The following is a 12767-nucleotide window of genomic DNA, read 5'->3' as shown; positions in this document are numbered from 1 at the left end:
AAGTGTAGTGTTCGCTCACGCGGCCCGCATACACTTAAAATCCTTCCAAATCATTCAATCCCGTTTTTGCAGGATAGCCGTCGGAGCCCCGTGGTTCGTCAGGAACGTCGACCTCCATGACGACCTGGACTTAGAGTCCATCAGTAAGTATCTGCAGTCGGCGTCCATGCGCCACTTCGATAAAGCGGCACGACACGAGAACCCTCTCATCGTGGCCGCCGGTAACTACATTCCCGATCCTGCGGACAGAATGGAAAGCAGTCGACGTCGCCCAAAACACGTCATCTCGGATCCTCCTGATCCACTAACGGTGCTTTTAGGTACTTCAAGCACCGGTCACCATTCTCGTCGAACCCGACGCTTGCGTCGAAGGTCTCGACGAGTAAATTAACTCTCAGACACAGCCCACTGAGTTTCTCGCCGGATCTTCTCAGTGGGTCGCGTTTCCGATCCGGTGGTAGATTCTGCGAAGCACGGCTCTTGCTAGGGTTCGTGTTAGCAACATCGTCAGGTTTGAGCCCCGTGAGCTCACCTACTAAAGTTAGGGTTACGCTGACATAGCCTCTCAAGGCTATCAGCTTAGGTAGGAAAAAAAAAAAAAAAAAAATTAAAACCATAGACGAAATCGACGATAAACAGGAGAATGCAGAAGGAGGATGGCGATATTCATGTCGCTTGTCTATGGGCTGCGTTACCCACTTAACACCAAGCTGGCCATGAGCTCATCAAGCCCACTCAACTTAAATAAGTATTAAATAAAAGAAAGGATTTTCTGTAGACATATTTACAAAAGCGAATGATGAATCAACTCGCATAGGTATCACGTTGACAATGTATCTTTTTTCGAATGGTTAAAAGGAAGGAGATCATTTCATCCATCAATAGATCGATAAAATAAGCGTACAATATTTAATCAATCGATTGTGTATTTTTTTTTACAAATACCGTTCCTATTAATAAAGCCGATTTTGTTTTAGCAGAAGTATATAAGATTCCTATTTTAGTAAATTTGTCATATTAATATAACTTACTAGCCGTACTCGCCCGCTTCGCTGGGCATTTAAAATTAACATTATTATTTACTGTCATTATTATTAAGGAGTCCTAAACTCACATAAATATTAGCATATCCATTAAGTACATGTATTTTTTACATGGATACCAAGTTTCAAGTCAATCGGATGCATTGTTTAGTAGTTATAACGAAACATCCGTAAAGACCCCTGTAGATTTATATATTAGTATAGATTATTCATTGTTTTAATTGAGACACTGTAAAAGTCCTATATTTGGGTATTAACACAGCTGGTTATGCTCGGGTTCATTGCTCTAAAGACACCTTAGGAAAGTGAAACAAATCAATATTGGTAACACGACGTATATACTGTGTGATAACGTACAGAAATATTTATATTACAAATAATGCCCATTTTAATTGTAAATGAATAAAAGAAACGAAAAGTGGATTAGGACAGTTTGCAATTGTTCATATTATTATTATCAAACATTGTCTAAGAAGCTTCCAATTTGGGGCCAAGATATATTTGAGTGATATAAAATTCTTTTTTTTATTGCTTAGATGGGTGGACGAACTCACGGCCAACCTGGTGTTGAGTGGTTACCGGAGCCCATACACATCTACAAGTTCTAAAGTCTCAAGTATAGTTCCAACGGCTGCCCCACCCTTCAAACCGAAACGCATTACTGCTTCACGGCAGAAATAGGCGGGGCGGTGGTACCTACCCGTGCGGACTCACAAGAGGTCCTACCGCCAGTAAATAAAATAACATATAATTAACAAAAATAAAATAATTAATAAAATATAATTCTTCAAACGAGGATTAAGGCGAGTACTGAGCGGAAGGCGTCGGCTCGTCTGTGCCCTTGACATCACCGACGTTCATGAGCGATAGTAACCACTCACCGTCGGGTGGACTGTATACTCGTCTGTCTATAAAGCCAAAAACACAAAGCTATCAGATTCGCTATATTTATTGTATTGACTGTTATAAGATACACAGTTACCTCTTTTTTTATTGCTTAGATGGGTGGACGAGCTCACAGCCCACCTGATGTTAAGTGGTTACTGGAGCCCATAGACGTCAACAACGTAATTGCGCCACCCACCTTGAGATATAAGTTCTAAGGTCTCAGTATAGTTACAACGGCTACCCCACACTTCAAACCGAAACGCATTACTGCTTTACGGCAGAAAACTCTTTAAACAGAACACTCTTTATATAAATTTTGTCTACGTTTTACTGTTCTATTGAGAATATAATCCAAAGAAATAATTAACTTAGTTTTTTAATAGCACACAGCCAAAGCAATGCACTTCTATGTAATGTATTTATGTTCCTATAATGTCACGGTCAGCATTGTACAGCAATGCAACAAGCAACCCCGCCCTTGCTTTGTTTTCTTTATGGTCATCATCATTACCATCGAATGAATCAGTCAGGTGTGGCAGACAATAGCTCGAGCTTAGTTTACTAGTTTAAATAAACAGAGTTTAAAGAAATTCAGTGATTTAGGACATTCCCGCCATTATTAATTGCACGGCAACAAACATTTGTTTTGGAACCATACCTTCTTGAATTAGGTGGGTAGACTATTATCCCGGACAGATTAAATGGCTAGTACAATAGATAAAATTAGAGGCAAATAAATATAAGAAAATAAGAACGCTATCCGGGAAAATTGTAAAAACGAAGAAACGGCACAAGAAGTTTTAGTGATAGTGAAATAAAAACAAATTTCGAACAATATTACTATGGATAATTACTTTCACAACTATGTAAACAAATATTATAACCATTACCTATAATTTTTATTCCCCAAACAAGTCAAAGTCGAAGTGAAACGTTTTGTCTATCTAAGTAATAATGAGCCTTATTAGTAAAATTACTAGTAACTTGATTTCTTTTGATGAATAATCACACAAAACGCGGAAGACCGCAGAGCATTGTGTTGAATAACTACTCAATTACGTGCAACGTACAATGATCGTGTACAATGAGCCGATCGTAAGGAACGATTCACTAGAAATCATCTTTGTTATTATTCGATTATTACTAGATCATAATTTGTAATAATAGCTCTGAGGGAAGCCGAAAGACGAATAAAATGGAAGAAGATTGTGCAAAGAGCCACGAAGACCATTCAAGGATAACATCTTCAGCAATGAAGTATGCGACTAAAAAGAAGAATTTGTAAGGGATGCCATATAGAGCGGTAGTTGATATAAACTTTTTTTTTCCTACCTATGCTGATAGCCTTGAGAGGCTATTTCCGGTTCACCGTGACGTGTAGGTGAGCTCACGGGGGTCAAACCGGAGTGGTGCTAACACTGGCCCTAGCAAGAGCAGTGCTTCGTAGAATCTATCACAGGATCGGAAACGCGACCCACTGAGAAGATCCGGCGAGAAACTCAGTGGGCTGTGTCTATGGGTTAATTCGCTCGTCGAGCCTTTCGTCGCAAGCGACGGGTTCGACGAGGAAGGTGACCAGTGCTTGCGATACCTAAAAGCACCGTTAATGGATCAGGAGGATCCGCAGTGACGTGTTTTGGGCGACGTCGACTGTTTATCATTCGGTCTACAGGATCGGGTATGTAGTTTCCAGCGGCCACGACAAGTGGGTTCTCATGTCGTACCGCCTTCTCAAAGTGAATCAACTAGAAGAACCAGACAAAACATGGAAAGCATTAGCGACATCTACAAGATGCTTGCCTGTGAACAAGTTCCGAACAGTATCCGGATTATGGTAGAAAATCGACCAAGTACTTTTTTATTGCTTAGATGAGTGGACGAGCTTACAGCCCACCTGGTGTTAAGTGGTTATTGAAGTCCATAGACATCTAAAACGTAACTACGCCACCCACCTTGAGATATAAGTTCTAAGGTCTCAGTATAGTTACAATGGCTGCCCCATCCTTCAAACCGAAACGCATACAAATTTGAGTTAACTTTTACGCAATCGAGAACGTTAAAAAACTCGCACTAAGCGCATAGCAATAGTACAAGGTTTACGTGAATATATCGCAAATAATAAAATTATATTATTATATTTACTAAAGATTATTTATTTATTATATTATTTATTTATTATAATTACTAAAGAAATCTTGTCATTAATTCTTATATCCTAATCTGAACACGTCGCTATACCCACAAAAAAAAGTTCAACATTATAAAGATTTAAAAAAAAAAACCCAAGTGATTCAGTTTTGGTCTGTGGCAATTATGACAATTGAATATCAGATGTGCTTGTGTAAACTTGTCCGCTTTTAAAGTTAGAAAAACGGAGTATTGCACACGATAGGACTTTAGGCAAAGCAATTGTATAAATATTTCAAGGCCCACAAACATTTCCTTTCATATCTACCGTGAGGCATCACGGCATCGTCTTCTCATAAGATATTCGAGGCACGGTCAGTCTATAGAACAATGAACTCAGTATAAGTCACGTCCTTACCCATATCATCACGTTCGAACGGAAGCAATGGTAACTGTACTCGAGACGTTGGTTCGAAATGAACTCTATATTTGTAGGAAGTAGGTCTGAAATCGAGGTTGCACAGCTTATCGGGGCTTCCTATGCCGGCAGCTAAAACATGACAAATGTAGAAAGTTTAACTGTCAACGGGCTAAAACCTACATTATTTACGAAAAATTATGGTGGCACTTTAAAATTTCATTATTTTTTTTATAAATCACTGTAATACACTACACTGTAATACACTGTAAGCCATATGACCGAATCTAAAACCTTGTTATCATTATCATTGTTGAAAATCGATGGACGAGCTGCTTGCATATCTGCTGACGTGGTTAAGAGCTATTCTTTCACACCGAAACGCATCACTACTGCAGGGCGGAAAATAAGGAGGATCTTAGTACTTACTCCTACTGGCTCATAATTATTTATTTTATTAAACGAGATGATATCGAGGAAGAGATAGACCAAAGAAGAAATGGATGGATTGCGTGAAAGACGATATGTGTAAGAGAGGAGTGAACGAAGAAATGATTTATAATAGAGGAGTGTGGAAGAAGAAAGCAAGTTGCGTCGACCCCAGGTGATTGGGAGAAGAGCAGGAGAATGATGATGAGATGAGATCGATACAAAATGTTACGGCTTAAGCCGTTAGAGTACTTTTAATTTTAAACCAATAAAACTAGATTGAACACAAAAAAAGTTATATAAAATAAATACAGTCCGGTACCTCAAAATCTTTCTTCATTTAAGTGTAAGTCATTAAACTTTCTCGTTTCTCTAAAAATAACAGAATTTAATGCTTGCCTAGTGGTATAGTACATAGAAAATTTAAAGTAGGACATTCTGGGATGTAAGCGAAGCCGTGTTTATATTATATTATAGCGAAGAGCGGAAATTATGCTTAGAAATCTGATTTATTTTTAATGAATTTTGTGTTTATTCATATGGTATGCTTTATACTTGACCTAGTAGACCGAGTAATCAACGAGAGCCTAAACCGCTGAGGCTACAGATTTGAATCGACTAAGCAAAAATTGTTTTCATTAGGTCAACAATCCGTGTAAAACAAAAAATATATATATGTACCTGCTTATGGTTAGAAATAAGTAAATGTTCACTTATTATGACGATTTTGCCCCTAATTTTTGACCACTAAAAAGTGAATCTAAAAGGTTTTGTAAAAGTTTGCGAAGAAATATTATAAACAATACAATTAAAACTATATAATGTAATTTCAGCGCAATATTTTACACGAGCGAAGCCGGGGTAATTAGAATTTACATGGAATATTAAACATTCGTCAAGTTCCAAGGAAATTGCACGATATACAATCAATTTTAACCACGAATCGACCATTAAATTCATATTATGACGGTAGGATATCCGTCACACAAAACAATTAAGACTCGGTACTCATATCTCATGATGTTTGCTAACATTCGCTCAGCTTGACCTCGTCTTCTGTAGCTAACTTAAAATCAAGTATGCAGTGATAAAAAGAAGTAGTAAAACAAATGCCACGATCCTCCTAGACCAGAAGTTGGTAAAAGGGCGGCTCTTTGAACTCTTGATTATGGCTTTGGCACAAATATCCTAAGGGCTTGCCCGGCCTTTAATATTATTCGACTGTGGACGAAAAAGTCGGCTAATAGTATGTACGGTCACTTAATATCAGCACCCCTGACTGATGTAAGAAGCAGCATACAGGAGCAGCAGCATACATGAAGCAGTATACCATATAGCATTTATTTTATGATTTGCAATAATAAATGCTTACTACATTTACAAGCAGATTTGGCTCTCCATTTTTTAAGTCGTTTTAATTTGCATATTTGGCTCTTTGGCTAATAAGTTTGCCGACCATTGTCCTAGACGATTGGTCAAATTCCATTGTGTCTGTGTGGACTAAAACACAACTGCCCTATTTCTTCTTGCAAGTTTTTTTATAATTTTTTTATTGCCCTTGTAGGCAGACGAGCATACGGCCCACCTGATGATGAGTGGTTACTGTCACCCATGGACTTCAGCAATGCCAGGGGCAGAGCCAAGCCGCTGCCTACCGCTTAATACTCTCCACAAGCCCCGTTTGAAGAAGGACATGTCATAGCGCTCGGGAAACACCGTGGAGGGGAGCTCATTCCATAGCCGGATGGTACGTGGCAAAAAAGATCTCTGGAAACGCACTGTGGATGACCGCAGTGGCTCCAGGTAGTATGGATGAACTCTACTCCGGTGGCGGGCGGTGCGATGGTAAAAACGAGATGCCGGTATAATCTCGAACAATTCCTCAGAGAACTCCCCATGGAACATACGGTACAAAATACAGAGGGAACCGAAGTCCCTCCGCAGACCCAGAGGTTCCAAACGATCCGTGAGAATGGGATTATCGACAATCCGAACGGCCCTCCTTTGTATGGAGTCAAATGGAAGAAGCTGGTATTTGGGAGCCCCGGCCCAGAGATGGTCAGTGAGCAAGAGAGACCTCATCAGAGGTCATATGATCACATATCAGCATAATCGCTAATCGAATTTACTATTAGTGGCATGTATGATAAGCCTATTTCTGCCGCGAAGCAGTCATTCGTTTCGATAGGACAGCTATGACACAATTGAGACTCCGACCTCAAATCTCAAGGTGGGCGTTTAGCTCGTTAACCTAACAATACGTCACATTTAGGTAAAAAAGTGAGAGGATGTAAATGGAAATTAAAGGTACTTCGAAGAATGCGGAACACACCGAGACTACGAAGGTCTTCTAAAACAGTAGTTCCTAACCTCTTTTCCTTCCCCTGCTCTCTAATAAAAGTTTACACTTTTCCCTTCCCTGGCAATGCCATACCATACAAATACAATACAATGAATTCGTCCCAATTTTTTTTTTTGTTTTTAATGCCTTTGTAGGCAGACGAGCATACGGCCCACCTGATGGTGAGTGGTTACCGTCGCCCATGGACTTCAGCAATGCCAGGGGCAGAGCCAAGCCGCTGTCTACTTTATCTTGATTTTTCTTGATATTTATCTTGATAGACAGAAACTTAGACGGACTGCACACAAACAAATGTACCGTAATTTACAAATCCAACGCTCGCTCGTAGTAGCCCCTTACTAATTATCTATACTAATATATAAATCTACAGTGGTTTTTACGGATGTTCCCTTATAACTACTGAACTGTGCATCCGATTCACTTGAAACTTGGTATCCAAGTTGGTAACATGTACTTAATGGATAGGCTAATGTTTATATGAGTGTTGAACTCCCTACACCAGTTGCGGGGACGTTAATGGTGAGAATCTTTGTGGGAGTGAGAAACAATAATGTTAATTTTAAATGCCCAGCGAAGCGGACGGGTACAGCTAGTTAGTTATAAGATTCATTTTAAGCTACACATTGTAAACTCAATATGATTTAATAATCTTTGTAAAATATATCTGTTTAGCTTCTCAGTATTTCCGCGAATGCTAGTATAATTTTCACAATCACAATATTTGGAGTACAAATGGGAATCGCTACCCTTGCCGTTACGGCTTTTTACCGTACCACCGTACCTAACGCTAGATTAGAGGTCCCGCAGTAGTCGAAATTCGACTATAATAATTAATTGGAATTGTAAGTTTGTACACTATTATGATTGTATTTTATACTTCTATAATCACAAATTTCGCCAAGACTACATTATAAAAAATATAAACAAAGACAAACAATACTTAATCTAAATTTGACAACAGACGTCAAGAACAAAAGTTTGACAATAAATAGTATGCATGCGTGTGTGCGTCAAATACATGGTATGTAGCGTGTGTAATGTTTTCTTTATTGATTTAATGTATCTTTTATGCATTATTTTAAAAAAATATTATCATTGTGCACTTCTTCTCTATATTCTCTATAAGTGTGGAAAATTTAATACTCCTCCGTCCGCACAATTTTCGTAAAAAGGGATACAAAGTTTTTGCTTCACGTATTAATATATAGATTACAAAAACTTGTACCTTCCTGTGGAATTTCAAGACTGACAGAGTCGAGACATTGCGAGACGCGCCAAATCATCAATCTGTCAAGAGTGTCAGAGATATTTATTTAGCACGCTTATCGCTCCGCTTTTTAATGCGACACGTCCTTAACTGCACTATGACGTTCGTATGCGCCACATACCGACACCGGCTCAGGTAAGTTTGTGTTTTATATTATTTTTTTCTCGAATGGTTTCGCAGTAACAAGTTGCCTTGTCCGGAATTCAAGAACTTCGCAATACCAAAATTGGTAATTTTTTTTTCCAAGGACATTGGAGGCTTGTATATGTGTATGTGTGTGTTTTTCTTCACTAATCTTCACTAACTTCACTAAATTCTTGACTGGTGGTAGGACCTCTTCTGAGTCCGCACGGGTAGGTACCACCGCCCTGCCTATGTCTGCCGTGAAGCAGTAATGCGTTTCGGTTTGAAGGGTGGAGCAGCCGTTGTAACTATACTGAGATCTTAGAACTTATATCTCAAGGTGGGTGGCGCATTTACGTTATAGATGTCTATGGGCTCCAGTAACCACTTAACACCAAGTGGGCTGTGAGATAGTCCATCCATCTAAGCAATAAATAAAAAATATTCAGATATTCCAACTACCAGATTAATTTATCAATCACTAGTTACATCACAACAAATAGAAGTGTTTGCACGAACAATTCCAACAAACGATTTAAATAAAGCAAGAATAAACCGTTTTCGTAATATCACTCCAATAAATAACTCAATGCGGAACAACAGCTGTTGCAATGCGCATTCCACTGAAGTATACAAGTGATATTCACAGCGATGTACCGCGCGGTAAATAAAACAATACTCACTTTCCGATTGTACTAAAGTGTTATTATTCTATTTGAGATGGCGTAAAAAACAGCAAAAGGGGCAAACATTTGAAACATGTGGGTGGCGCATTTACGTTGTAGATGTCTATGGGCTCCAGTTACCACTTAACACCAGGTGGGCTGTGAGCTCATCCACCCATCTAAGCAATAAATAAATAAAAATTTGAAAGGTGTATTTTTTTAATAACATCTCTCCTACTTTTTTTTTAAGTTATACTTCTTTAGGCGCGTTATGAAGTATTGATGAGAGTGAAATTTTACGATGCGCGCGCACCGTGACACAAAATTAACAGTATGAAATTGCCCACTAAATCGCTCATTACAATACGACCGACGTAACTTGGCGAGTCTGAATATAGCCGCAGGTGAACTTTCCGAACCGTACCGAGAATTACCGAATTTATACGATGTCAAGAAAAGGGATGTCCAATATGCGTGTTTGAGGATGTTGTTTAATCGATTTTTTTCAAATTGATTGAAATTTAAATAAAAAAAAGAAATAATTTAAATAAAAATAAAGTATAACTTCTTACGCGCGTACCTAAGTACACGCACCCTTTTTTTAAATAACATCTCTCCTACTTTTTTTTTCTAGTTATGCTGATATCCTTAAAGGGCTATTTCAGCTTCACCCTGGCGTGTAGGTGAGCTCACGGGGCTCAAACCGGGTGTGTTGCTAACACTGGCCCTAGCAAGAGCAGTTCTTCGCAGAATCTAGCACCGGATCGGAAACGCGACCCACTGAGATGATCCGGCGAGAAACTCAGTGGGCTGTGTCTATGAGTTAATTTCCGCTTGCGACGAAGAGCTCGACGAAGACGGTGACCGGACTCTCTCTTACAGTGTGATCATAAGGACACTCAAATCCCAACACAGATTAAAATTAAGTAAATAAAAATGTTCCAGAAGGCCCATTTGATATATAATATAAAAAATAAGCATTACAAAATTAATTATCGGGCTGTTAACACTATTGGAACACTGGTAGAAGGGAAAAGACCCGCCGGCCGGCCACCAAACCGTTGGTCGGATCAGATAACTGCGCTCACTGGACTCTCTGTTACCAACGCCCTGAGAGAAGCCGAAAACCGAAGGAAATGGAAGCTGAGGGTACAAAGAGCCACGAAGGGCTTTCAAGGACACGACCTTCAGCAATGAAGTATTCGACTAAGAAGAAGAAGAACACTATTCTTTCTTGTTCTGCTGTGGAGCGTTTGTACGTTCTAATTTGAAAGATACGACAATCGTTTATTTATTTATATGAGTCTGCTATCTCATTTCCTAAGGTGAAGGATGATTGACGAGGCTTGGGTCGGGCAAATGAACCCACGCGTGGCCACGGGACGCTGGATTTGTGGTAATTGGCGATATGTTTTCATAATTACACGTTTACTACTATTTATGTCTTTCTCACATTTTGTTTAATATTGCTCGAACATCCACAAATTTAAAACACAATAGACTTGTCAAATCGCTCTTGACCTAAATAACTTTTTCTTTTTTTTTTTGTCATGAGGAAATCACCGGACTTCCGCCCTCCACTGGGGATGGAGGGCGGGGCATGTCGGAGTTGAACCGACTAAAACCTCCTGTCGCTCAACAATTAGCATCCAAATCTCGAATGAGACAGAACTCATGAAAAGGCAAAGGGGGAAAGTGAAGCGTTTAGTGCGGAACACATCTCTCCCATCACCCTCCCCCTCGGGACGCCGGACTGGCAGTCGTCGGCGCCACGACCACCAGCCCTCTCGGTGACCTAAATTACTTACACTACTTTTAACATATCGTAGCTAACCGCATATTTTCTTTTCCGTGGCCTTGTATATGACATTGATTTTATAAATTTTATTTTCAACTCTTTTATGGCGTACTCTCAAATAAAGTATAAATGACTGGACTACGTGAGTGCTTGTAGAAAGAAAGAAGTCGTGGCCTAAAGGATAAGACGTCCGGTGCATTCGTGTCTAACGATGCACCGGTGTTCAAATCTCGCAGGCGGGTAACAATTTTTCTAATTAAATACGTACTTAACTAATGTTCGCGATTGACTTCCACGGTGAAGGAATAACATCATGTAATAAAAATCAAACCCGCAAAATTATAATTTGCGTAATTATCGGTGGTGGGACGTCTTGTGAGTCCGCACGGGTAGGTACCACCACCCTGCTTATTTCTGCGGTGAAGCAGTAATGCGTTTTGGTTTGAAGGGCGAGACAACCGTAGTTAAAAGTGAGACCTTAGAACTCATGTCTCAAGGTGGGTGGCGGCATTTACGTTGTAGATGTCTATGAGCTCCGGTAACCACTTAACATCAGGTGGGCCATGCGTTCGTCCACCCATCTAAGCAATAATAAAAAAAAAAAATTATGCAGGCCGATAAATGAGTTAAATGAATGATAAATATTGTATAATTATGTCATTTCGTCATTTCGATTCAAAAATCAAACTTTTATTATATTTTGAGAAGTTCTTAGAAGATAATTAAATACCACCGCAAAAATATATTGTCATCATAATTTATTACGTAAAAAAACTTAATTTAGTTCTGGTCGTATTACGTTTTGTGTAAAAATATTTTAATTTAAGAAATTGGTAAACAATGTCAACTACCTACTTCCGTTTTTCAAATCATCGTTTTAAAACCGACTATATAATTCGAAGGGAACAGGAAATAAAATTAAAATAATGAAAATAAAGCTCTCCGATTTTATTCCAATAAACGTAAAAAGGCACTATTTTGCCTTGAGTAGAATCTTTAGTTGAATCAAGAAATGAAGGTTCAAACATTAAAAAGTAATGCATTTAAAAATTCCTACTAGCATCTTTGACATATAAAAAGTGCAAAACAAAATAGTCCTTAAACTCATAACGATATGTACTTATTTTCATTGCTCAGTATATAAGCATGTAGTTTATCTCACTTACTCTTAGCGCATGCAGAATTGCTATGAATGTGATAGACAGATATCCACGAGACACGTACGGCGCCGCGGCGTATGCCAGTATATTTTCGAGTGATAGATACAACCCGACCGATGTGAGTTAGCTAAGTATTATGAATAAAGTGAATACGGAATATTAGCATATCAGAATTCGACGGATTACCGATACACGAATACAAGCTGTATTACGAATATCTTAATGAATACTAATATATCGGTCTCACCCTTAAATTTTATAAATTTATACCCCAAACGCCCGTGTCAACTACCTGTTGACATCTGTTCCCCCCGCCCTCTATTTTATTGAAACTTGCCTGTCTCTGTTTGTCTAAGGTCTATTTGTATTTCTGTTCAGTTATCTACCAAACCACGCAAAAACGTTATTCCTTTCCACGACAAAAAAAAGGAGACAATTGTTGAAATTGTTAAGTGTGTCTCGAATCGGGACTGCGTGGCAACGTGTG

General features: G+C 39.0%; 1 protein-coding gene across 1 annotated transcript in view; it reads right to left on the bottom strand.

The window, feature by feature from the left end:
* The window catches only part of LOC101744353 (uncharacterized), a 47020-nt gene that overhangs the window by 16814 nt on the left and 17439 nt on the right, over positions 1 to 12767 (bottom strand). The gene's annotated exons all lie outside the window — the stretch shown is intronic.

The sequence above is a fragment of the Bombyx mori genome, chromosome 28 (assembly GCF_030269925.1).
Source record: "Bombyx mori chromosome 28, ASM3026992v2".
Classification (NCBI taxonomy): domain Eukaryota; kingdom Metazoa; phylum Arthropoda; class Insecta; order Lepidoptera; family Bombycidae; genus Bombyx; species Bombyx mori.
This window is presented reverse-complemented; position numbering and strand designations above follow the sequence as displayed.